This window comes from Oncorhynchus keta, chromosome 30, assembly GCF_023373465.1.
Source record: "Oncorhynchus keta strain PuntledgeMale-10-30-2019 chromosome 30, Oket_V2, whole genome shotgun sequence".
NCBI classification, from domain to species: Eukaryota; Metazoa; Chordata; class Actinopteri; order Salmoniformes; family Salmonidae; genus Oncorhynchus; species Oncorhynchus keta.
The window spans coordinates 51,361,724-51,388,518 of record NC_068450.1 but is presented as its reverse complement, the minus strand read 5'-3'; the positions used below and the strand labels follow the sequence as shown (position 1 = coordinate 51,388,518).

Below are 26,795 nucleotides of genomic sequence, written 5' to 3'. Positions count from 1 at the left end.
AGGGAGACAAGGAGAGGGGGGCAGAGGGACAGAGGGAGACAAGGAGAGGGGGGCAGAGGGAGACAAGGAGAGGGGGGCAGAGGGAGACAAGGAGAGGGGGGCAGAGGGCGACAAGGAGAGGGGGGCAGAGGGAGACATAGGGAGAGAGAGAAGAAGAGGGGAAGACAGAGGGAGAGAGGAAAGGAGAGGCACATACCCAGCAGCCCTCTGTGATGCCCTGTGCTGACAGTCCAATACTGCTGCAGCGCTGAGCGTCTTTTACCTAGAGTGGAAACACTATTGATCGTACTGCCATCCGGTGCTGAAAAGGTTTCAAAAAACGTTTTGTCTTACGTTATTTAGCTAGCTAGCTTGTGGCGTGTGTGTGTTTGTGAGTATGTGACCTGCTGGGAGAGGAATGAAACCTTGATAGAAATTATGCAAATATTACAGACAATGGCAAGGGCTACAGGGAGGTTTTTTTTGGAGGGGGTAATCACACCAGGTTGAACACAATATTGGCTTCTAGCGAAATTAGCTCTCTGGTTTTTCAATGGAACTCCCGCCCGACTAGCATCACTACTCTGGACGGTTCTGACTTAGAATATGTGGACAACTACAAATACCTAGGTGTCTGGTTAGACTGTAAAGTCTCCTTCCAGACTCACATTAAGCATCGCCAATCCAATATTAAATCTAGAATCGGCTTCATATTTTGCAACAAAGCCTCCTTCACTCATGCTGTCAAACATACCCTCATAAAACTGACTATCCTACAGATCCTTGACTTCAGCGATGCCATTTACAAAATAGCCTCCAACACTCTACTCAGCAAACTGGATGCAGTCTATCACAGTGCCATCTGTTTTGTCACCAAAGACCAATATACCACCCACCACTGCGACCTGTATGCTCTCGTTGGCTGGCCCTCACTCTACATATTCGTCGCCAAACCCACTGGCTCCAGGTCATCTATAAGTCTTTGCTAGGTACAGCCCCGCCTTATCTCAGCTCACTGGTCATCATAGCAACACCCACCTGTAGCACGCGCTCCAGCAAGTATATTTCACTGCTCATCCCCAAAGCCAACACTTCCTTTGGCCGCCTTTCCTTCCAGTTCTCTGCTGCAAATGACTGGAACGAATTGCAAATATCACTGAAGCTGGAGTCTTATATCTCCCTCACTAACTTTAAGCATCAGTTATCAAAGTACATGTACACAGCCAATCTGTAAATAGCACACCCAACTACCTCATCCCCATATTATTACTTACCCTCTTGCTCCTTTGCACCCCAGTATCTCTACTTGCACATCATCATCTGCACATTTATCACTCCACTATTAATGCTGAATTGTAATTACTTCACCTCCATGGCCTATTTATTGCCTACCTCCCTAATCTTCTACATTTGCACACACTGTACATAGATTTTTCTATTTTTTTTCTATTGTGTTATTGACTGTACGTTTGTTTATGTAACTCTGTTGTTTTTGTCACACTGCTTTGCTTTATCTTGGCCAGGTCACAGTTGTAAATGAGAACTTGTTCTCAACTGGCCTACCCGGTTAAATAAAGGTGAAATAAAAAACGTAATAAATAAATAAAAAACATCTCACCACCATGAAGAGTCTGGGTCTGAACTACTGACACAATCTTTTCATTGGGCCAATCACCTTCTTAAATAGTAAATAAATCAGGTAAAATGGCCTCCTAACTCTGGAACTAGATTAAGACTAGTCCTGGATTAAAAATGATGTTCCATGTAGAATCTCCATTGAAATAGCTTTTTAGTCAAGAACTAGTTTTACATCATCAAGAGGGCCACCATTGTTCCTGTTCCCAAGAAAGCTAAGGTAACTGATCTAAACCACTACCGCCCCGTAGCACTCACTTTCGTCATCATGAAGTGCTTTGAGAGACTAGTCAAGGACCATATCACCTCCACCCTACCTGACACCCTAGACCCACTCCAATTTGCTTACCGCCCAAATAGGTCCACAGACGATGCAATCTCAACCACACTGCACACTGCCCTAACCCATCTGGACAAGAGGAATACCTATGTGAGAATGCTGTTCATCGACTACAGCTCGGCATTCAACACCATAGTACCCTCCAAGCTCGTCATCAAGCTCGAGACCCTGGGTCTCGACCCCGCCCTGTGCAACTGGGTACTGGACTTCCTGACGGGCCGCCCCCAGGTGGTGAGGGTAGGCAACAACATCTCCTCCCCGCTGATCCTCAACACGGGGGCCCCACAAGGGTGCGTTCTGAGCCCTCTCCTGTACTCCCTGTTCACCCACGACTGCGTGGCCACGCACGCTCCAACTCAATCATCAAGTTTGTGGACGACACAACAGTGGTAGGCTTGATTACCAACAACGACGAGACGGCCTACAGGGAGGAGGTGAGGGCCCTCGGAGTGTGGTGTCAGGAAAATAACCTCACACTCAACGTCAACAAAACTAAGGAGATGATTGTGGACTTCAGGAAACAGCAGAGGGAACACCCCCCTATCCACATCGATGGAATAGTAGTGGAGAGGGTAGCAAGTTTTAAGTTCCTCGGCATACACATCACAGACAAACTGAATTGGTCCACTCACACTGACAGCGTCGTGAAGAAGGCGCAGCAGCGCCTCTTCAACCTCAGGAGGCTGAAGAAATTCGGCTTGTCACCAAAAGCACTCACAAACTTCTACAGATGCACAATCGAGAGCATCCTGGCGGGCTGTATCACCGCCTGGTACAGCAACTGCTCCGCCCTCAACCGTAAGGCTCTCCAGAGGGTAGTGAGGTCTGCACAACGCATCACCGGGGGCAAACTACCTGCCCTCCAGGACACCTACACCACCCGATGTTACAGGAAGGCCATAAAGATCATCAAGGACATCAACCACCCGAACCACTGCCTGTTCACCCCGCTATCATCCAGAAGGCGAGGTCAGTACAGGTGCATCAAAGCTGGGACCGAGAGACTGAAAAACAGCTTCTATCTCAAGGCCATCAGACTGTTAAACAGCCACCACTAACATTGAGTGGCTGCTGCCAACACACTGTCATTGACACTGACCCAACTCCAGCCACTTTAATAATGGGAATTGATGGGAAATGATGTAAATATATCACTAGCCACTTTAAACAATTCTACCTTATGTTACTTACCCTACATTATTCATCTCATATGCATACGTATATACTGTACTCTACATCATCGACTGCATCCTTATGTAATACATGTATCACTAGCCACTTTAACTATGCCACTTTGTTTACTTTGTCTACATACTCATCTCATATGTATATACTGTACTCGATACCATCTACTGTATGCTGCTCTGTACCATCACTCATTCATATATCCTTATGTACATATTCTTTATCCCCTTACACTGTGTATAAGACAGTAGTTTTGGAATTGTTAGTTAGATTACTTGTTGGTTATCACTGCATTGTCGGAACTAGAAGCACAAGCATTTCGCTACGCTCGCATTAACATCTGCTAACTATGTGTATGTGACAAATAAAATTTGATTTGATTTGATTAGATTAGATCATCTGTGTAGGGGAAACTGGCCCTGTTCTTTAGACTAGATTGAATTATCAGTGTAGTTATTCTCCATTTGCTTTGTTCTGAATCTGAACTTTCTCATTTCATAGTCTACCTCCTCCTCAAAGTACAACAAAGTGGTGGAATACGGAGCTTATCCAACGAGTGAATAGTTCAAGTTTATTTCACATATTAACTAAGGAGCAGCTCCAAAGGCCAGGGTTCCACGAGGCCATGGGCCAAGTAAAACACAGGAAGTTGAATCGAGAGCCAAAATCCCTTGTATGGAGGTGTGGTGAGAGCTAGCCTGTGCTGACCTATGGGTCTAGTAATATGTGGGTTTGATGGGTGAACATCTGACATATCACTCTCTGCTTTTTGATGAGGGCTACCATGGGGATACAGTCCAACAAGCCCTTGGTGGAACCATGATTGAGTTACCGAAAGACAGGCTGTATTTACCAGAACGAAGGGAGGAGGGGCAGAGGAAGGGAGAGAGAGAGAGACAGAAGAAAAGATAGCAGACAGCGAGAGAGGGGAGGGAGAAAAATAGAGACACAGAGGATAGACGGAAGAGAAAAGGGGAGGAAGGATGATAGCAAAGAGATAGAGGGATGGAGAGAGTGAGAAGACAATAAAAAAAGAAATAGAGAGATTGGAAGAGAAAGAGAGAGTTTAGAAAGAGAAAGACAGCAGGAGAGAGAACGAGAGAAAGAGATGCACAGCTGCGCCCGTTCCCCATGCTCTCGGAGGAGCCGTCACCGGCACAGCTGCGCAGATGCTAGTGTGATCTGCTACGCTGAGCAGAAGCATTACTGCTCTGCACCACAGCACGCATACACAAACAGACAGACACCCGGCACATGCTCAATATACACACACAAACACCACATTTCAACAAGACGTTCCCACTGCAAATACAATAAATGATCGTGCACACGATGCTCATGCACATGGGGACACTCGCTGACACAAGATCAGCTTGTCATCCACCCAAGCAGGTTGATATTTGTTGTATGATTCTTGCCCTGGAGGCAAAACTGAGCGATTTCCGCTAGATAGGCCAGCTGCAGAGTCAAACTTGGCTATATCGTAAAGATTCATGAAAACAAAAAATGTTCTGCCTCCAGGTCAAGATTCAAGACAATAAATGCCAACCTGCTCCATTCAACCTTACAGCTATAGTCACGACACACAATACACCCCCTTCTACAGTAAATCCATATTGGAGAGTTGTGCATGCCTGTATGGTTTGCATGAGTGTATGAGCCTTGAGAGAGGAATAGGATGAAACATACCACATTGCTTATCATTCACAGCAGCAGAGAAAAATGGCTGTGTGGATAAAAAGGTAGGTCATTCAAGATCTCTATGATTTTAATTGTCCTGCCTTGATAGTAGTACACTCTGTACAGTATAAGGTTATATTGTATTGGTATTTGAGGTTGAGATAAGTGCTGAGAGCAGGGTGAAGGGGCTACAATGTGTGAGAGAGGTGTAAAAAAATAATGCTAACTGATCCGACAGGTACAAAGTAAGAATGTGTGGCCCCAGTGGCTCCTCACAGAGACTACGATGTGACCTTTGCTGTGCCTGAGCAGCACAAAAGAACTCTACCTGTGATGTTGACACACACACTACCCGTGACACTGAGAAATGCACCTGTTGCCATGGTAGATGATGTGTGGTTTAGGAGTGTATATAACTTCTCTATGTCTGAATGAAAAGCCTTTGTCCTTGAGGAAGGCGTGGCGATCTAGTGAATCGAAAGACTATTACATTATTATCCGTGACTAAGCTGTGTCCTAGCAGATCTGTGAGAAAAGATGGACAATTGTCAGGGGTTTTAAAGGGCCCAGCTATAGGGTTCTGATAGCGTTTAGCTCAGCAGGCTCACAGTTTTGAGGCACGTAGGAGACCCTGGTTTCGAACCCAGTCGTTCACACTTGCCAAAATAATCAATGTAGTGGGCTCTGTACATGAACGGGACCATTAATCAGCTGAATCGGCTCTAACATTGGTTATCATATCAGATTGGAAAGGATCTCAGCAGTTTGATTATCCCGATCCTCTCTCTGCGTTATACTCTTTTTACCGTTATGGCAAATGTCTCCATTTATTTTGAGGTTGCGTTGCACCTACAGAAGCGATGTGATGAATCAACAACAAGTGGGACACAATCATGAAGTGGAATGACATTTATTGGATATTTAAACTTTTTTAACAAATCAAAAACGGAAAAATTGGGCGTGCAAAATTATTCAGCCCCCTTAAGTTAATACTTTGTAGCGCCACCTTTTGCTGCGATTACAGCTGTAAGTCGCTTGGGGTATGTCTCTATCAGTTTTGCACATCGAGAGACTGACATTTTTTCCCATTCCTCCTTGCAAAACAGCTCGAGCTCAGTGAGGTTGGATGGAGAGCATTTGTGAACAGCAGTTTTCAGTTCTTTCCACAGATTCTCAATTGGATTCAGGTCTGGACTTTGACTTGGCCATTCTAACACCTGGATATGTTTATTTTTGAACCATTTCATTGTAGATTTTGCTTTATGTTTTGGATCATTGTCTTGTTGGAAGACAAATCTCTGTCCCAGTCTCAGGTCTTTTGCAGACTCCATCAGGTTTTCTTCCAGAATGGTCCTGTATTAGGCTCCATCCATCTTCCCATCAATTTTAACCATCTTCCCTGTCCCTGCTGAAGAAAAGCAGGCCCAAACCATGATGCTGCCACCACCATGTTTGACAGTGGGGATGGTGTGTTCAGGGTGATGAGCTGTGTTGCTTTTACGCCAAACATAACGTTTTGCATTGTTGCCAAAAAGTTCCATTTTGGTTTCATCTGACCAGAGCACCTTCTTCCACATGTTTGGTGTGTCTCCCAGGTGGCTTGTGGCAAACTTTAAACAACACTTTTTATGGATATCTTTAAGAAATGGCTTTCTTCTTGCCACTCTTCCATAAAGGCCAGATTTGTGCAATATATGACTGATTGTTGTCCTATGGACAGAGTCTCCCACCTCAGCTGTAGATCTCTGCAGTTCATCCAGAGTGATCATGGGCCTCTTGGCTGCGTCTCTGATCAGTCTTCTCCTTGTATGAGCTGAAAGTTTAGAGGGACGGCCAGGTCTTGGTAGATTTGCAGTGGTCTGATACTCCTTCCATTTCAATATTATCGCTTGCACAGTGCTCCTTGGGATGTTTAAAGCTTGGGAAATCTTTTTGTATCCAAATCCGGCTTTAAACTTCTTCACAACAGTATCTCGGACCTGCCTGGTGTGTTCCTTGTTCTTCATGATGCTCTCTGCGCTTTTAACGGACCTCTGAGACTATCACAGTGCAGGTGCATTTATACGGAGACTTGATTACACACAGGTGGATTGTATTTATCATCATTAGTCATTTAGGTCAACATTGGATCATTCAGAGATCCTCACTGAACTTCTGGAGAGAGTTTGCTGCACTGAAAGTAAAGGGGCTGAATAATTTTGCACGCCCAATTTTTCAGTTTTTGATTTGTTAAAAAAGTTTGAAATATCCAATAAATGTCGTTCCACTTCATGATTGTGTCCCACTTGTTGTTGATTCTTCACAAAAAAATACAGTTTTATATCTTTATGTTTGAAGCTTGAAATGTGGCAAAAGGTTGCAAAGTTCAAGGGGGCCGAATACTTTCGCAAGGCACTGTATATGAGTGAGTGATGGTACAGAGCGGCATAGGCAAGATACAGTAGATGGTATTGAGTGCAGTATATACATATGAGATGAGTATGTAAACAAAGTGGCATAGTTAAAGTGGCTAGTGATACATGTATTACATAAAGATGCAGTAGATGATATAGAGTACAGTATATACATATACATATGAGATGAATAATGTAGGGTATGTAAACATTATATTAGGTAGCATTGTTTAAAGTGGCTAGTGATATATTTTACATCATTTCCCATAAATTCCCATTATTAAAGTGGCCCCTTTTCCACATGCCTCTCTGTGTGTGTGTGTGTGTGTGTGTGTGTGTGTGTGTGTGTGTGTGTGTGTGTGTGTGTGTGTGTGTGTGTGTGTGTGTGTGTGTGTGTGTGTGTGTGTGTGTGTGTGTGTGTGTGTGTGTGTGTGTGTGTGTGTGTGTGTGTGACAGACAGACAGACAGACAGTGTGAGATGTTGGGGAAAGTCGCTCATTGCCTCTCTCTCTCTCTCTCTCTCTCTCTCTCTCTCTCTCTCTCACACACACACACACACACACACACACACACACACACACACACACACACACACACACACACACACACACACACACACACACACACACACACACACACACACAGGATAAGAGTCATTAGCATACTTCCAGAAGCTTCCATGGACCAATAAACACCACAAGTCAAGCAAGACTGCTTTGAATTCATCACAGCCCCCTCCCTTCTCTCCCCCTCCTTCCCTCCCTCCCTTTCTCCAGTCCTTTTTGGTGCTTGTATATTGTGAGCGCTGGGCTCCCTGATGACTCACCCTCCTCCCTGATGCCTGCTATCCCACACCACCACTACTGCCACCACCATGGCCCGAAGACCAGCAGCCAATGATCTGGTTTAACCTCTGCCCAATCAAGAGGCTAGGGCACCACAAAAGCACTAAACCAGGAACCTGACCTACACACAGGAATTCAATATTTTTATCCTTTGTCATTATTTTTGTAAATGAGAACTTGTTCTCAAATTGCCTACCTGGTTAAATAAAGGTGAAATAAATTATAAAACATTTATTTTTTATTTTTTTATTTTCAGACCCTCTTTTTTCCTATCTCCCCCCTCTCTCTTTCAATATCTCTCATTCTCTGTCTCTCTCTGTCTCACTCTCTCTGTCTCAGATTTCCCAAATGCGAAGCGTATCAAATTCTCCCGTGGCTCTGTGCAAGTGCATTAAAGAGAGAGGAATGTAATAGAGCAGCATAAATCCTGGGGAAATGGGAACCAGATCCAACATACAGACACAGTAAATTATGAAAATAGAGTAGTAATGATCCCAAAGCAAAGGGGCAGGTATTATTTCCATGTGACTGTGGCGAACCAGAGGGGTTCTAGGAATGAAGTGGCACTGAAATGGAAGAAACAGCACCACCTTTCACTGTATAAGTCTTTGTATAGGCATGTGTGTGCCCATGAGAGAGAGAGAGTGTGTGTGTGTGTGTGTGTGTGTGTGTGTGTGTGTGTGTGTGTGTGTGTGTGTGTGTGTGTGTGTGTGTGTGTGTGTGTGTGTGTGTGTGTGTGTGTGTGTGTGTGTGTGTGTGTGTGTGTGTGTGTGTGTGTGTGTGTGTGTGTGTTTTTCTAATACGCTGGGGATGCTGATTCCTCACCCATGCTGAGTCCATTAATTGAAGCTAAAGTGCAGGTCTGTGCTGATATCATGGAGTGCTAACAGCCAACGCAAATATATCAGCATTACAGACCAACCGCCAGAGTAGCGCCATCATTTGTTCCAGCTATATCAGGTCAGCCTTGGAAAAGCCGTGAAACATTCCAGCCACTGAACAACGGCACCATTCCTAGAAGTGCACAAATGTGTCTAAGAGACGACGACCCTGTTACTGTCCTTCCTTGTCACGGCTCAAATTCAAATCATATCAAATGTTATTTGTCACATACACATTGTTAGCAGAGTGTAGCGAAATTGCTTGTGCTTCTAGTTCCAACCATGCAGTAATATCTAACAAGTAATCTAACCTAACAATTTCACAACAACTACCTTATACACACAAGTGTAAAGGAATGAATAGCAGTTAGCAGCTAGCAGTTAGCTGCAGAGATCTAGTATGCTATCCTATTGTAGTGTTACATGGGAAAGCCAAGGTCAATACATAGCCAGAGTTGTGATCTAATGTGCTGCACATACTCACAGAGGTGGTCAATGTCTCTTTCCTTGATCATCGCCCATCTGGGGTGAGTTCATTAGGCCACGTAACAGAAAATGCAAATGCTTGTTTCTTCCTGGACCAAGTCCAGGTCGTCCCTCTTTGTTTTAGTTTCTTCTGTTTGGTGCCCAATGAACACGACCCTGATGTGTACGAAGCAGGAGACTTCAGCAAGGATTTCTACAGCTGTGTTCCATCACGGAGAGAACTCTCTCCCAAATTAGATTTCCCTCATCTGCTGGCATCTTGGCATTGAGCAGAACCATGAGAGACCATTGACAATAACAAACAAGCTACAGGGAGAAGCAACACAAGATCAATGACTCTCTAACAAGAACTGAGACTAGGTAATAACCATATTCCCGCCACGAGTCATGAAGGCAGTCGAATTCCATGTGACCGTTGCCAGTAATTAGGCTTCTCCAAGCTCTGATGCTGCTGGTGGTCGTTAGTAGCCTGCCAAACTTGCTAACTGCCTGGTACTCAGCACTCTGTTGTCCCTCTAATCACTCTGGCATCAATGCAAATGTATTCGAAAATCGAATCAAACACTTCATGAGAGTCCATGAGCTCATTTTGTGCAACATCTCAAGAGAGCATCCCTGGTCATCCCTACTGCATCTGATGTGGCGGACTCACTAAACACATGCTTCGTTTGTAACGGATGTCTGAGTGTTGGAGAAATAAAAAACTAGAAAATGTGTCCGTCTGACTTGCTTAATATAAGGATTTTGAGGAATTTATACTTATACTTTTACTTTTCATACTTAAGTATATTTTAGCATTTACATTTACGTTTGATACTTAAGTATACTCAAAACCAAATACTTTTAGGCTTACTCAAGTAGTATTTTACTGGGTGACTTTCACTTTTATTCGAGTCCTTTTCTATTAAGGTATCTTTCATTTTACTCAAGTATGACATTTGCGAAACGTTCTGATCTGTTGTGTCAGCCACATTGTTGTGTCAGCCACAAAAAGTGTTTTTAATGCTAGTGGTTGTATTCATTTGGGATCTATCGCATCCCACAACTTTCCCAGACTATGTATGGAATATTTATTTCTCGCACAGAATAGAATAGGTTTACCTTTGTCCTATGGGGGATAGTAGATTGACATAGCCTAGTGCTTTTGAAGTTCGTTAGGCCTACTCATATTGTTGGCTGACGAAAAGTAAATGTGGACAGTTCTTCCAATATTTTCAATATGCTCCTCTGAATTGGATGAGGACGCTCACAGTTGCGTCTGGATGTGTCTGTCTTCACTTGTAGACTGTGAGAAAGACCCGAAGGCCACTGCCCGCAAAATACATGGATTTTTTTAGGTGCAAAACGACGACACAAAGGGGATGCCACAGTGAAATTCCAGGCATTATCAACTGCTTCTCAACTTGTGAATGAGTGACTGATGTGGTGTGTACAGCCTGCGCTAAAAACAAAGCAGAGTTCATGCCTTTCAAGTGATTTTTCTCAAATCATCATTGGAGTCACATCATGCAGTCTTACAATGTATTACAAATCAAAACATATAGCATATATATATATATATTTATTATATATATATATATATAGCCCAACATTTGTAGAACAGCTAAAGTTACATTAATAACTCTAAATTAAGCATACAGGAATACCTATTTCATTGTTAACCTCTCAACGCAGAATAGCCGCACAATTTTAAGCAAATCTTGTCTGCTTAATGAACTACTGTAGCCCACAACCACATGGCATAGCCAGATCAGGGCCTAACATAAGGACAACTCAGAGTATGCTCTTCTGTTCTTCTGAAATAGTCTAAAATCTCTTCATATCATGTTTCTTTAGACCTGTCTAAAATAAATAACGGATTTATTGTGAAGGTGTAGGCTATATTACATGGATTTATTAGAGGTCTGCATCAGTGGCTTGTAGGTGTAGAAGCCAGGATATGCTAAATGTGTTTATGTTAATTAACGGTCAACTACCGTGAGAGCAACAGTTATTTGCTTGACAATTACTGACTGACAAAATTTTGTGACCGCCACATCCCTAACTGAGACAACAGTATTGCTAATGCTATGCGCTAATGCTAATGCAATCGCTAACGTGTGTTCCTCTGCATATTCGCCCATCTGCTCTGAGTACTTTTGTAGAGCCCACCCAGGTGTGAAGGGCCTCTTGAACATGCACATGCTTTGTATGCTGTAACGTGCTTGATAGAGACGAAGTGAAGCTGGGGAGTTCAATCAAGTGTTGTGTGCTATTGTTTAGCTAGCATCGGTGATATCACGCTGAAGAGCTCTGAAAATAGGCCTACTCAACTTAATGTCGATTTGACACTTGAGGAAGGTAGCGACTCTATAGCGTAGACACAGTCCTCAACACAGACCCAGATAGCTTATAAAGAAAAACGCCCTGAAGACACAGCAGCGCAAGCTGATTATTTCGTGGATATTGCCATTGGATATTGATACAAAGCCTCAGCTTTCCTTAAAATCCAGCATAAACATTCTCAGTCAACATGCAGCGTGGTTTAGCCTTCTTTTACAATTGTTTTAATTCTGGTTCAAGCCTCCTTAGACATTTCTCAGTATCAGTACTTGAGGGAAGTTTTCCCCCCGTGACAGGGGCTTAGGTAAATTTCAGGGACTTCTGGTCTTTGTAGAGAGGACTTAGGCTGTCTGGACAGCCCCTGACTCTGCACTCTGTGGAGCTTGGGGCGGCAGGGTAGCCTAGTGGTTAGAGTGGTTAGGTAGCCCATTGGACTAGTAACCGGAAAGTTGCAAGTTCAAACCCCCGAACTGACATTTATATTTATATATATATATATATATATATATATATATATATATATAAAAATATATAAATGAGCTCAGCAGCCATCTCAGACTGACTGGCTGGAACACATGGGGAAGTCATCAAGCAGAGAGAGACTGGGAAACAATCTGACCATCAGCGTGAACTGAGCAAAATGATCTAGACACTCATCTACCACCTATACAGTGAGGGGGGAAAGTATTTGATCCCCTGCTGATTTTGTACGTTTGCACACTGACAAAGAAATGATCAGTCTATAACTTTAATGGTAGGTTTATAAGAACAGTGAGAGACAGAATAACAAAAAAAAAACAGAAAAACACATGTCAAAAATGTTACAAATTGATTTGCATTTAAATGAGCGAAATAAGTATTTGACCCCTCTGCAAAACATGACTTAGTACTTGGTGGCAAAACCATTGTTGGCAATCACAGAGGTCAGACTTTTCTTGTAGTTGGCCACCAGGTTTGCACACATCTCAGGAGGGATTTTGTCCCACTCCTCTTTGCAGATCTTCTCCAAGTCATTAAGGTTTCGAGGCTGACGTTTGGCAACTCAAACCTTCAGCTCCCTCCACAGATTTTCTATGGGATTAAGGTCTGGAGACTAGCTAGGCCACTCCAGGACCTTAATGTGCTTCTTCTTGAGCCACTCCTTTGTTGCCTTGGCCATATGTTTTGGGTCATTGTCATGCTGGAATACCCATCCACGACCCATTTTCAATGCCCTGGCTGAGGGAAGGAGGTTCTCACCCAAGATTTGACGGTACATGGCCCCGTCCATTGTCCCTTTGATGCAGTGAAGTTGTCCTGTCCCCTTAGCAGAAAAAAACCCCAAAGAAGTTTCCACCTCCATGTTTGACGGTGGGGATGGTGATCTTGGGGTCATAGGCAGCATTCCTCCTCCTCCAAACACGGGAGTTGAGTTGATGCCAAAGAGCTCCATTTCCATCTTATCTGACCACAACACTTTCACCCAGTTGTCCTCTGAATCATTCAGAAGTTCATCTGCAAACTTCAGACGGGCATGTATATGTGCTTTCATGAGCAGGGGGACCTTGTGGGCGCTGAAGGATTTCAATCCTTCACGGCGTAGTATGTTACCAATTGTTTTCTTGGCGACTATGGTCTCAGCTTCCTTGAGATCATTGACAAGATCCTCCCATGTAGTTCTGGGCTGATTCCTCACCTTTCTCATGATCATTGCAACTCCACTGTTATTCTGTCTCTCCCTGTTCAAATAAACCCACCATTAAAATTATAGACTGATAATTTCTTTGTCAGTGGGCAAATGTACAAAATCAGCAGGGGATCAAACACTTCTAACCCCCTCTCTCTCTCACTCACTCACTCACTCACTCACTCACTCACTCACTCACTCACTCACTCACTCACTCACTCACCCCCCTCAGTCCGGTCCTGTCAGAGTAGGGAGCTGAGGCCAAATGTCTGGTTGCTGTCTGCCCAGCCAGCAGAGCTCCTCTCTCTCCTGAACCACGACCATTGATCCTTCAATTATTGGATCCTCTGCTCGTTTTTCCTTGAAATTGCTTAGCAATAGCACCGGTAAATTTGTCACCACTTTGGGCAGAAATCCATGTTGATTACAGGGCCTGTTGATGGGGGATGGGTCCCTGAGGTCAGGATGTGCTGCAGGACTTACACATACTCTTTCTTACTACCGTCTTCTCCAATAGCCAGCCATAGCTTAATACATGAACCAGAATCAGGACACAAAAAGGTGGGGTGATTATGCCAAAGAGGGTGTGTAGTATGCTCAATTATAACTTTGATGTGATTCGCTCTGGTCTCAAAATTCAACTGTCTTTGGAGTGCTGTCACCCCCCCCCCCGAATACACAGCCTGATGGACACCTCCAAATGAACCTCCTAGAATCACCGTGTCTCACAAGGCAAGTCCCCAGTCCACATTCTCTTTCTAAAGTTATTTCTGCTGACCAAAAATTTGCTACAGGACCCGAGGACATAATGAAACTATTACGAGCGTCCCTTCTCACATCCTGGCATTAACTAAACTGTCATCTAACTAAATGCTTTTTTATGTTTGCAGTGGATTATTAACTGTTGCTGTAATGTAGGCATAATTTATGCATTAGATATTTGACAACTGTGAAGAATAAACCCATTTATTCTGTTGCACGCTCCCCAATGAACTATCCCTTTCAATGATAGAATTTACTCGTTTAAAACCCTAGAACTCATTTAATCATGATGCCTTTTCTTCTTTTACATAATTACTCAATGTGATGTTTTACCGATTATACAGCAGTAGAATTAAGTTGAATGCTATTTCCTGTTGCATAACAGACTTACGTTGCATTCACGTAGTCTGCCTTTTTCGCACAACAAAAATGCTCACAACCTATTCGCTTTTCCGAGTCTGAAAAACGTCAGGAGAAATACGCTTATAAAATAATTTTATTTTGAACAGATAAAATGTGTCTGTGTCACAGAAGTGCAAATATACTCTATCAGCAAATCCAAGTACCCTTTGATGCATTATTAGGTAAAGCTTACACAAATAAAACACTCATGATTGCCCACGCTCATTCATTCAATGCTCATTTACTTATATTTAGGTGCGTTAGGTGCAGTATAAACGGCAGTTAACTCAGGAAGATACATTTCTTCTCATTTTTTGATGCATTGCTTGAATCAACTGGAAGTGAACTCTGCCTCTTGTAACACTGACTCCACAGTGTGAATGTAAATCCCTGAACTACCACATCTTTGAAGCTGATGTCTGAGGACCAAGACGGGACTAATGTAGAACAGAGTGAATGTCTCCTCTCCTCCCCTCTCGAGTTTTATGTTTTAATGTTCACAAGTACAGTGAAATGCCTTTCTTGCTAGCTCTAAACCCACTAATGTAGTAATCAATATACTAAAAATAACATAAGGTAGAAAAAATAAAAAATAAAATAAGAAGAACACGAGAAGTAAGTAAGCAATATACAGCATCAGTTCCAATACTATATTTACAATGTGCAGGGATACTGGAGTGATAGAGGTAGATATTTATAGGGTAAGGTGACTAGGCATATCAGGATATATGATAAACAGAGTAGCAGCAGTGTATATGATGACTGTATGTGAGTGTGTGTGCATGTGTGTAGAGTCAGTATGAATGTGTGTGCATGTTGTGCTTGTGAGAAAATCAAGTGTGTGTGTGTGTGTGTGTGTGTGTGTGTGTGTGTGTGTGTGTGTGTGTGTGTGTGTGTGTGTGTGTGTGTGTGTGTGTGTGTGTGTGTGTGTGTGTGTGTGTGTGTGTGTGTGTGTGTGTGTGTGTTGGAGTGTCAGTGTGTATGAGTGTGTAGAATCCTGTGAGTGTGCATAGAGACAGTACAAAAATAAAATAACGGGGTCAACTCAGATAGTCTGTATGGCCATTTTGTTAGCTATTTTGCAGTCTTATGGCTTGGAGATAGAAGCTGTTCAGGTGCCTGTTGGTGTCAGAGTTGTTGCGCCGGTACCGCTTGCCATGCGGAAACGGAGAGAACAGTCTATGGCTTGGGTGACTGGAGTCTTTAATGATTTTCAGGGCCTACCTTTCACACCACCTGATATAGAGGTCCTGGATGGCAGGGAGCTCGGTGATTTACTGGACTGTCCGCACCTTCCTCTGTTGCGGCATGCGATCCAGGGTGGTGCTGTTGCCATACTAAGCAGTGATGCAGCCAGTCCAGATATTCTCAATGGTGCAGCTTTTCGAGCATTTGAAGGCCCATGTCAAACCTTTTCAACCTCCTGAGGGGGAAGAGGTGCTGTCGCGCCTTCTTCACGACTGTGCACGCGTGTGTGGACCATTTTAAGTCCCTAGTGATATGGACACCGAGGAACTTGAAGTTCTCTACCCACTCCACTGCAGCCGCATCGATGTGTAGGGTTGACCAGAGATGAACTGTTTCTCCTAGTTTGTATGAGAAATATTACTGTGAAGAAAATGACAGATTGTCTGCATAATTAAATAACATTCAGCTAAGACATCCATTCAAATCCCCAGGGGTCTCTTCACAGTCCCCAATTCCAAAACAAATTAACAACAACGCACAGTTTTATACAGAGACATGATCACATGGAACTCCCTTCCATCTCTAATAACTCAAGCTAACAGCAAAATTACCATAAAAACACAGATTAAAAACACCTCATGGAATGGCGGGACTGTGAGGGGATACAAACACACAGACATACAGACGTACTCTAACGCACACATTATTTTGTTGTTGTATTGTTTGTCAAATGTTTTGTTGTTGTATTGTTTGTATTATTGTTGAATTTTAAATGTGTGTGCATTTCCTTGTCTAGCAGTGTATCAGTTTTGTTACTTGTCATGTTTTGTGTTTATTGTGGACCCCAGGAAGAGTAGATGCTGCTGCTGCAAAAGCTAACAGGGGGGGTCCAAATAAAGGAACAAACACACTTCATTCTATCATATCCACGTGACAGAGAGGACTTCCTTTAACTCAGGACCAGACTGTAAGTCGCTCTGGATAAGAGCGTCTGCTAAATGACTTAAATGTAAATGTAATGAAGACAAAACGATCATATCAAAGACCGACAGCAAATATCTCTCAGGTTAAATATACCGCTGAATTGGGACATGGAAATGATCAAATAATATAATCACATTGGTGAACTAAAGTTAGGGTGAACTAAAGTTAGGTGAACTTAAGTCACAGTGAACCATTCTTTGAGATTAATTAGAGTTGAATAGTCAAGGAATATAGCAACAAACAAACAAACAATATTTACTCCACAAAGAAATTGTGTATACAATTCTAATGCTTTCGTATCCGTTTTAATACCAGCTGAATCCCACGCGTTGTGCACAGTTCACTCTTTGCATCGTGTGTTGAGTGTTAACCAAGTGAATATGACAGACAATCTCAGAATGATTAACTCCCCAAACTGCCATTCACTGCCAGGCCCTAACAAAGACTCTGTATATAAGCTGGAGAGTTCTAATTCTCAAGATACACTGCAGCTGTGGACAAGCATCATAACATGGAAAGGGAAGAGAGACAGAAAGGAAGGAATGGAGAACCACAAATCACAGCAGGCTTTTTTTTCTTCTCTAACCGCTGGTTGTGTGAAATCTGCCCGCTACCCACATGCTCACTTGGTTCGACAGACATAGCCCCCCACCCCCAAAACCCCTCAGGGGCAGATAGGTCCACCCTGCCCCCCACACACTCCCCCAACACTGTGTTCAGCCACAACCACAAGTGACAAAGCTGACACGGAGAGGGCGGTCTCATTGTCTCACCTCTGTCTCACACATGGGACTGGGGAGATCTCAGACGGTTCTCCCTCCCACCTAACACCCTCCCTCACCGCCGTTACTCTCTCTGTCTCACACACAGAGGGTCAGACTATCATAGGGGGGTTATCCCATTTACAGACTAATCAATCCCACATTCCAAACCACACTGACAATCTCACACACACACTGCCTTTTAAGCAGGCTTTTACCACACAGCTCAATGCATTGCATTTATCCGCATATAAACAATCTCGACATTAACACTGGTGTAAATAAAAATCCAGATTTACACTTTTAATGGGAGGTACACCAACACCATGCAATTCACCCAGTGGCTTTCCAACTCCAGCCTCCACCCCCACTAACCCCAAAATACAACTAACCCCATGGAAATAGAAAACAACCAAAGCTGAAGAAACACACACATAAACTACTCACCCAATCAACCTGTGCTACTGCAGCTCTCTTCTCCTCCTCACTCGCTCTCTCCTTCCCTCGCTTCCCCACTACCGCGGACACAAAACATCTAGAGGAGCGCTTTGGTTTTCATTTGTTTTTGTGTTTTTTCTTCTCTTTGGGCTTCTTACTCCCCACTCTTTTGTCCTGGCCGGTGAAAAAAAGTGCACACAAAGACTTCTTCTTCCTCACAAGCCCTGGTCCCCTCTAGCATCTAGACACTAGGACAACATCAAAGCAACTCGGGGGGAACACTTCAGGGGCCTATTGTCTCTGCGTGGGTCTGTTTTTCTTGCAGCTCCCCCCTCATGACTCGCCGCCACTTGGTACAGTCCGGGTATTCACGCCAAGTAGCTTTCACACATGGTGGAGGGGAAGCTTGTCTCAAGCAATTGCTGACAAGCTGCAAACAAGACAGCCCCCCCCACACACACACACACTCACAGACATCTACCCTTACAAACACCCCTTTCTCCCTCTGTCTCCGTCCTCTCTGCCACTCGCTCTTTATCCCCCACTATTCAGGTCGCCCCTCCTCTCCCTCTCTCTCGTTCGGCGTGTAAGCCTTCCAGTCTCTGACCTGCTCACACACACACACACACACACACACACACACACACACACACACACACACACACACACACACACACACACACACACACACACACACACACACACACACACACACACACACACACACACACACACACACACACAGCAGAGGACTGCACAGGCACCATACTGCTCCCGCTTTCACAGGTGAAAAATCACATCGAGAGGGGCGGGTAGGATAAAACATTGACGATTCAGACTGAGGGAGAATAGGAGAGGCACCTACATAGAAAGAGGGCAAGGGAGAGTGAGGGAAAGAGAGAAAGGTGGGGGGTTGGGTAGGACAGGATCTGTCCTCATGCCTGGCCTCAGAGGTTGGAGATCACAGTGTGAAAGAGGGGGGCAGGGGGCCATAGTGGAGACGATAGCAGGAGGAAGGTGTTGGTTTTGGAACAATGAACCATGAGCACCAAATGTAGGAGGTAAAAGTAAAAGTCAGCTTCAACCCATATAAACTGACCCATAAAGTGAGTTTGTGGGTCTGTGGGATTTTGGTGTTTTGATTTTGATGCTTGACAGACATAGATGGCAGTCAGACAGGTTAACAAATCAATCCCGAGGCACTTTGTGTTTATCACTAAAACCCCATTATTTTGTGGTTATATGTTTAGTGATTTTGACAACCTGCACAATGGTATCTTTATCATACAGGTATGTAGTCTGTTAACCCTCAGCTTTCAAATCACCTCACCGGCCTTGACTATGTTGCACATGCAGCCTCATAGTCATAGCACATGCAGCCTCATAGTCATAGCACATGCAGCCAGCATAGTCTCTGTGCCCAACAATTCCAAGGTAACCTGTCTAAATGACTTTTGCCTCATAGCACTCATAGCAATTTTATTTCACCTTTATTTAACCAGGTAGGTCAATTGAGAACAAGTTCTCATTTACGACTGCGACCTGGCCAAGATAAAGCAAAGCAGTGCGACAAAAACAACAACACAGAGTTACACATAAACAGACGTACAATAACACAACAGAAAAATCTATGTACAGTGTGTGCAAATGTAGACGAGTAGGCAGGTAAGGCAATAAATAGGCATTAACACTGGAGTGATAGATGAGCAGATGACGATGTGCAAGTAGAGATACTGGGGTGCAAAAAAGAAAGAGGATAAATGACAATATATATATATTTTTTACCTTTACTTATCTAGGCAAATCAGGTAAGAACAAATTATTATTTTCAATGACAGCCTAGGAACAGTGGGTTAACTGCCTTGTTCAGGGGCAGAACAACAGATTTGTACTTTGTCAGCTCAGGGATTTGATCTTCCAACCTTGCAGTTGCTAGTGCAATGCTCTAACCACAAGGGTACCTGCCACCACATGTGGGAATGAGGTAGTTGGGTGTGCTATTTCCAGATTGGATGTGCACAGGTACAGCGATCGGTAAGCTGCTCTGACAGCTGATGATTAAAGTTAGAGAGGGAGATATAAGACTCCAGCTCAGTGAATTTTGCATTCGTTCCAGTCATTGGCAGCAGAGAACTAGAAGGAAAGGCGACCAAAGTAAGTGTTGGCTTTGGGGATGACCAGTGAAATATACCTGCTGGAGCACGTGCTACAGGTGGGTGTTGCTATGGTGACCAGTGAGCTGAGATAAAGCGGGGCTTTACCTAGCAAAGACTTATAGATGACCTGGAGCCACTGGGTTTAAAACTAATATGTAGTGAGGGCCAGCCAACGAGAGCATAAAGGCCACAATGGTGGGTAGTATATGGGGCTTTGGTGACAAAACGGATGGCACTGTGATAGACTGCAACCAGTTTGCTGAGTAGAGTGTTGGAGGCTAATTTGTAAATGACATCGCAGAAGTCATGGATCGGTAGGATGGTCAGTTTTACGAAGGTATGTTTGGCAGCATGAGTGAAGGAGGCATTGTTGCGAAATAAGAAGCGAATTCTAGACTTCATTTTGGATTGCAGATGCTTAATGTCAGTCTGGAAGGAGAGTTTACAGTCTAACCAGACACCTAGGTATTTGTAGTTGCGGGCAGCGATCGGTTGAAGACCATGCACTCGGTTTTACTAGCATTTTAAAGCAGTTGGAGGCCACAGGCAGAGTGTTGTATGGCGTTGAAGCTCATTTGGAGGTTTGTTAGCACAGTGTCCAAAGAAGGGCCAGATGTATACAGAATGGTGTCGTCTGCGTAGAGGTGGATCATAGAATCACCAGCAGCAAGAGCGACATCATTGATATATACAGAGAAAAGAGTCGGCCCGAGAATTGAACCTTGTGGCACCCCCATTGAGACTGCCAGAGGGCCGGACAACAGGCCCTTCGATTTGACACACTGAACTCTATCTGAGAAATAGTTGGTGAACCATTTAGGACCTTGAGCGTGGCTGAGGTGTACCCCTGACCAGCTCGGAAACCAGATTGCATAATGGAGAAGGTAAGGTGGGATTCGAAATGTTCGGTGATCTGTTTGTTCACTTGGCTTTCAAAGATTTTAGAAAGGCAGGGCAGGATGGATAAAGGTCTATAACAGTTTGGGTCTAGAGTGTCTCCCCTTTGAAGAGGGGGATGACCGCGGCAGCTTTCAAATCTTTGGGGATCTCAGACGATATGAAAGAGAGGTTGAACAGGCTAGTAATAGGGGTTGCAACAATTTCGGTGGATAATTTTAGAAAGAGAGCTTCCAGATTGTCTAGCCCAGCTGATTTGTAGGGATCCAGATATTACAGCTCTTTCAGAACATCAGCAGTCTGGATTTGGGTGAAGGAGAAGCAGGGGGGCTTGGGCAAGTTGCTGCAGGGGGTGCTGAGCTGTTGGCCGGGGTAGGAGTAGCCAGGTGGAATGTATGGCCAGCCGTAGAAAGATGCTTATTGAAATGATTGATTATTGTGGATTTATCGGTGGTGACAGTGTTTCCTAGTCTCAGTGCAGTGGGCAGCTGGGAGGAGGTGCTCTTATTCTCCATGGACTTTACAGTGTCCCAAACAGGATGCAAATTTCCGTTTGAAAAGGCTGGCCTTAGCTTTCCTAACTGACTGAGTATATTGGTTCCTGACTTCCCTGAAAAGTTACATATCGCGGGGGCTATTCAATGCTAATGCAGAATGCCACAGGATGTTTTTGTGCTGGTCAGTCAAGTCTGGGGTGAACCAAGGGCTATATCTTTTCTTATTTCTACATTTTTTTGAATGGGGCATGCTTATTTAAGATGGTGAGGAAAGCACTTTTAAAGAGCAACCAGGCATCCTCTACTGACAGGTTGAGGTCAATATCCTTCCAGGATACCTGAGCCAGGTCGATTAGAAAAGGCCTGCACACTGAAGTGTTTTAGGGAGCATTTGACAGTGACAGTTTGACCGTGGACCCATTATGCACATAGACAATGAGGCAGTGATCTCTGAGATCCTGGTTGAAGACAGCAGAGGTGTATCAAATAGGGTGCCCATGGTTACAGATTTAGGGTTGTACCTGGTAGGTTCCTTGATAACTTGTGTGAGATTGAGGGCATCTATCTTAGATTGTAGGATGGCATGTTAAGCATGTCCCAGTTTAGGTCACCTAACACTACGAACTCCGAAGTTAGATGGGGGGCAATCAATTCACATATGGTGTCCAAGGCACAGCTGGGGGCTGAAGGGGCTCTATAACAAGCGGCAACGGTGAGAGACTTGTTTCTGGAAAGTTGGATTTTTAAAAGTAGAAGCTTAAATTGTTTGGGCACAGACCTGGGTATTACTATTATATATATTTTTTTACCTTTACTTAAGTAGGCAAGTCAGTTAAGAACAAATTCTGGTTGACAATAATGACCAAGGAACAGTGGGTTAACTGCTGACAGAACTCTGCAAGCTATCTCTGCAGTAGATTGCAACTCTGCCCCCTTTGGCAGTTCTATCTTGTCGGAAAATGTTATAGTTAGGGATGGAAATTTCAGGCCTTCCTAAGCCAGGATTCAGACACTGCTAGGACATCCGGGTTGGTGGAGTGTGCTAAAGCAGTGAATAAAACAAACTTAGGGAGGAGGCTTCTAATGTTAACATGCATGAGACCAAGGCTTTTACGGTTACGGAAGTCAACAAATGAGAGCGCCTGGGAAATGAGAGTGGTGCAGGGTGCTGCAGGGCCTGTGTTAACCTCTACATCACCAGAGGAACAGAGGAGGAATAGGGTAAGGGTATGGCTAATCTATAGCCATGAAATGCTTTGAAAGGCTGGTCATGGCTCACGTCAACACCATCGTCCCAGACACCCTGGACCGCAATCTCTATTGCCGTCCACACTGCCCTGACCCACATGGACAAAAGGAATACCTATGTAAGAATGCTGTTCATTTACTACAGCTCAGAATTCAACACCATAGTCCCATCCAAGCTCATCACCAAACTCAGAACCCTGGGACTAAACACCTTCCTCTGCAACTGGATCCTGGACTTCCTGACGGGCCGTCCCCAGGTGGTAAGGTTAGGTAACAACAAATCCACCACGCTGACTATCAACACACTGCGCAACACAGAATAGGGGGTTAGGATTGGTTTGACTAGCTGCATCACCACTTGGTACGGCAAGGGCAAGGCACCCGACCACAAGGCGCTACAGAGGGTGGTAAGGACCGCCCAGTACACCACTGGGGCCGAGCTCTCTACCATCCAGGACCTCTACACCAGGCGGAGTCAAAGGAAGGCCCAAAAAATGGTCTCCTGAACAGCTAATCAAATGGCTACTGGGACTATTTGCATTGTCCCATCCACCCCTATGCTTACGCTGCTGCTACTCTCTGTTTATTATCCATGCATAGTCCCTTTTCCTCTACCTACATGTACATATTACCTCAATTACCTCGACTAACAAGCAGCATCAGTGCACCAAGTCTGGAACCAACGGGACCCTGAACAGCTTCTACCCCCAAGCCATGACTGCTAAACAAGACTGTTAAATAGAAAATCATGGCTACCTGGACAACCTGTATTGATTCGTTTTTGCACTAACACTCTTACACTGACTCTATGCACACACACTGGACCCTTCCCATACACTCACACATACTTACACTGACACCACAACACACACACAAACACACACACACACATACAGTAGTAACATGTGCACACATGCATAATGACGCCACACATATACATTCACACACAGACACTCACACTTTCACACTCACCACTTACGCTGCTGCTACTGTCTATTATCACGTTTTTTTGCCTAGTCACTTTACCCCTACTTGTATGTACATAGCTATCTCAATTACCTCGTACCCCTGCACATCAACTCGGTACTCTTCATTGCTATTCATTATTCATTGTGTATTAATTCCTCATGTCTCTATTTCATCACTCCTTTCTGAAGTAGGGTTTTGACTTAAAACCTCAACATCAGAAGAGGAATGGGAAACTGTATGCTGTCACTAACATACCTACATCTATGAACAAATAACAGTAAATGGTATTGACAATGTCTGAGTGATGTATTTGGTACTAGATATCTCCAATACAGAATCTGAATGAGTAGGAAAGGGTTAAATATACCAGCAACTGACCCAAAATGGGGAGGGAGGTGGGGGCGGGGCAAAGGGACAGTATTCCATTGAGAATTGGTGGTATTGCAATGCCTGAGATTGGGTTGAACCAATGTGAGCTGTATCGTGGGGGTGCTCCTCCCTCAAGCCCCTGTGCTGCCTCTTCGTCTCCTCATTCCTGTAACTGAGAACTGCACAAAAACTTACAATTATAATGTGTATGTTGAGGTATGGTTTTAACAAATCACTAACTCTTTTTATAACACCTGTGTGAATGCTGGGGAAATATTGTGTCCCTCTATGAAGGAGGGGGAGGGGGAGGCTCAATAAAGAAAATGGTAGAAGATCACTGTCACATTGAATGTTTGTTATTTTCAATAAACATGTACTGTATGTGACTCAATGTTTTGTGTAGATAAAAATATGTAATGTTGTGCAACTGTTAACTAGAACATTGCACAGTAGTGACCTGGTAATTGTATGCACGTAAGAAAATCTCATGTGTATTCATTGCACATTAGTTTGAGGTGGGAGGAGTTTTTCACCTAGGATTACACATTAATGATCTGTACAGAGAAGTAGGAATACCCATCGGTTTCACTACTACTCCTGTGTTATTAATCATACCTGCTACTAGTAGGACTGTGATTTGTCTCATTGTCTGTTTTTTCCCTTTGGTGAGGACTGAAAACTGATGTAACATGAGATAGCTCCGTCCATGTCCAGTCAAACATATCCCTTAATAATCACAGTCAATGGCATCGTGCATATTTTTTTGAGGACACTGGAGACTAAATTCAATATATTTGAATGAATTATGTATAAAAACTCAACAAAATATTGTTCTATTTTTGTTCTACCAATGATCAAAATTATAAGGCATGTGGTCTGAGATTAAACTGGTATGACGCAGTAGCGTAGTCAGAAATTCGTTGGTGGGTGGCCTGCAGATTTTTGAGGGGTGCTAGACAACTAACTTCCTGCAATTCTACACATTTTGCCATGGGGCAAAGAAAATCATGTGCAGTTTTATAGGTAATCTCATGCTATTCCACACATTTTGCCATGAGCCTGAGAGAAAATGTCCCACAATTGTACACATTTTTCCATGGGGCAGAGAGGAAAATGTGTAGAGGAGATGGCAGAGATGGCTGCCATTGTACGGGCTCCTAACCAATTGTGCTATTGTGTGTGTTTTTTTGCATTATTTGTAACTTATTTTGTACATAATATTTCTGCCACCGAAAAAAGAGCTTCCGGATATCAGGACAGCGATTACTCACCTCATACTGGACAAATTATTTTCTTTAACGAGTTGGACGCAAAGGACTTACTTCAGACACCCTACAAAGCCCAAATCCCCGTCATTCGCATGAAGAAAGGACAAAGATATCGGTGACGTAAGTAGGGTGCCTTGTAAGGATCCGACGGCGAGTGGGTAATCCGCCTCTACCGTCAGTCCTATTAGCCAACGTGCAATCATTGGATAATAAAATGGATGAGTTCCGATCAAGACTATGCTACCATGGGGACATTAAAAACAGTAATATCTTATGTTTCACAGAGTCGTGGCTGAACGACGACATGGATAACATACAGCTGGCTGGGTTTTCGGTGCATCGGCAAGACAGAACAGCTGCCTCCGGTAAGACAAGGGGTGGCAGTCTGTGTCTATTTGCAAATAACAGCTGGTGCACAAAATCTAATATTAAGGAAGTCTCAAGGTTTTGCTCGCCTGAAGTAGAGTATCTCATGATAAGCTGTAGACCACACTATTTACCAAGAGAGTTTTGATCTATATTAGCTGTAGCTGTCTATTTACTACCACAAACCGATGCTGGCACTAAGACCACAATCAACGAGCTGGATAAGGCCATAAGCAAACAAGACAATGCTCATCCAGATGCAGCGCTCCTAGTGGCCGGGGACTTTAATGCAGGGAATCTTGAATCCGTTTTTACCTAATTTCTACACAGCATTTTACATGTGCAACCAGAGGGGGAAAAAACTATAGACCACATTAACTTCACACACAGAGACGTGTACAAAGCTCTCTTTTGCCGTCTATTTAGCAAATCTGACCATAACTCTATCCTCCTGATTCTTGCTTACAAGCAAAAACTAAAGCAGGAACTACCAGGGACCCTTCTCAATACGGAAGTGGTCAGATGACGCAGATGCTAAGCTACAGGACTGTTTTGCTAGCACAGACTGGAATATGTCCCGGGATTCTTCCAATGGCATTGAAAAGTATATCATATCAGTCACCGGCTTCATCAATAAGTGCATTGTCATCACCACAGTGGCCGTCCGTACATACCCCAACCAGAAGCAATGGATTACAGGCAACATCCGCACTGAGCTAAAGGGCAGAACTGCCGCCTTCAAGCAGCGGGACTCTAATCCGGAAGCTTAAAAGAAATCCCACTAAGCCCTCAGATGAACCATCAAACAGGCAAAGCATCAATACAGGACTAAGATTGAATCATACTACACCGGCTCTGATGCTCGTCGGATGTGGCAGGGCTTGCAAACTATTACGGACTGCAAAGGGAAGCACAGACACAAGCAGCCCAGTGATTAGCCCAGCCTACCAGATGAGCTAAATGATTTATATGCTCCTCAGTGAAAGGCACATGACAGCCCGCTTGGAGTTTGCCAAAAGGAACCTAAAGACTCTCAGATCATGAGAAACAAGATTCTCTGGTCTGATGAAACCAAGAT

The 26,795-nt window shown here is 43.9% G+C and overlaps 1 protein-coding gene across 1 annotated transcript in view; it reads right to left on the bottom strand.

Annotated features, from left to right (window-relative positions):
* The window catches only part of LOC118363688 (B-cell CLL/lymphoma 9 protein-like), a 110,097-nt gene extending 91,671 nt beyond the window's left edge, over positions 1 to 18,426 (bottom strand). The window contains exon 1 of the mRNA XM_035744816.2: positions 17,957 to 18,426. The gene's annotated coding sequence lies outside the window, so the exon portion shown is untranslated. The remainder of the gene's footprint in view (positions 1 to 17,956) is intronic.
* Positions 18,427 to 26,795: the final 8,369 nt, after the last annotated feature.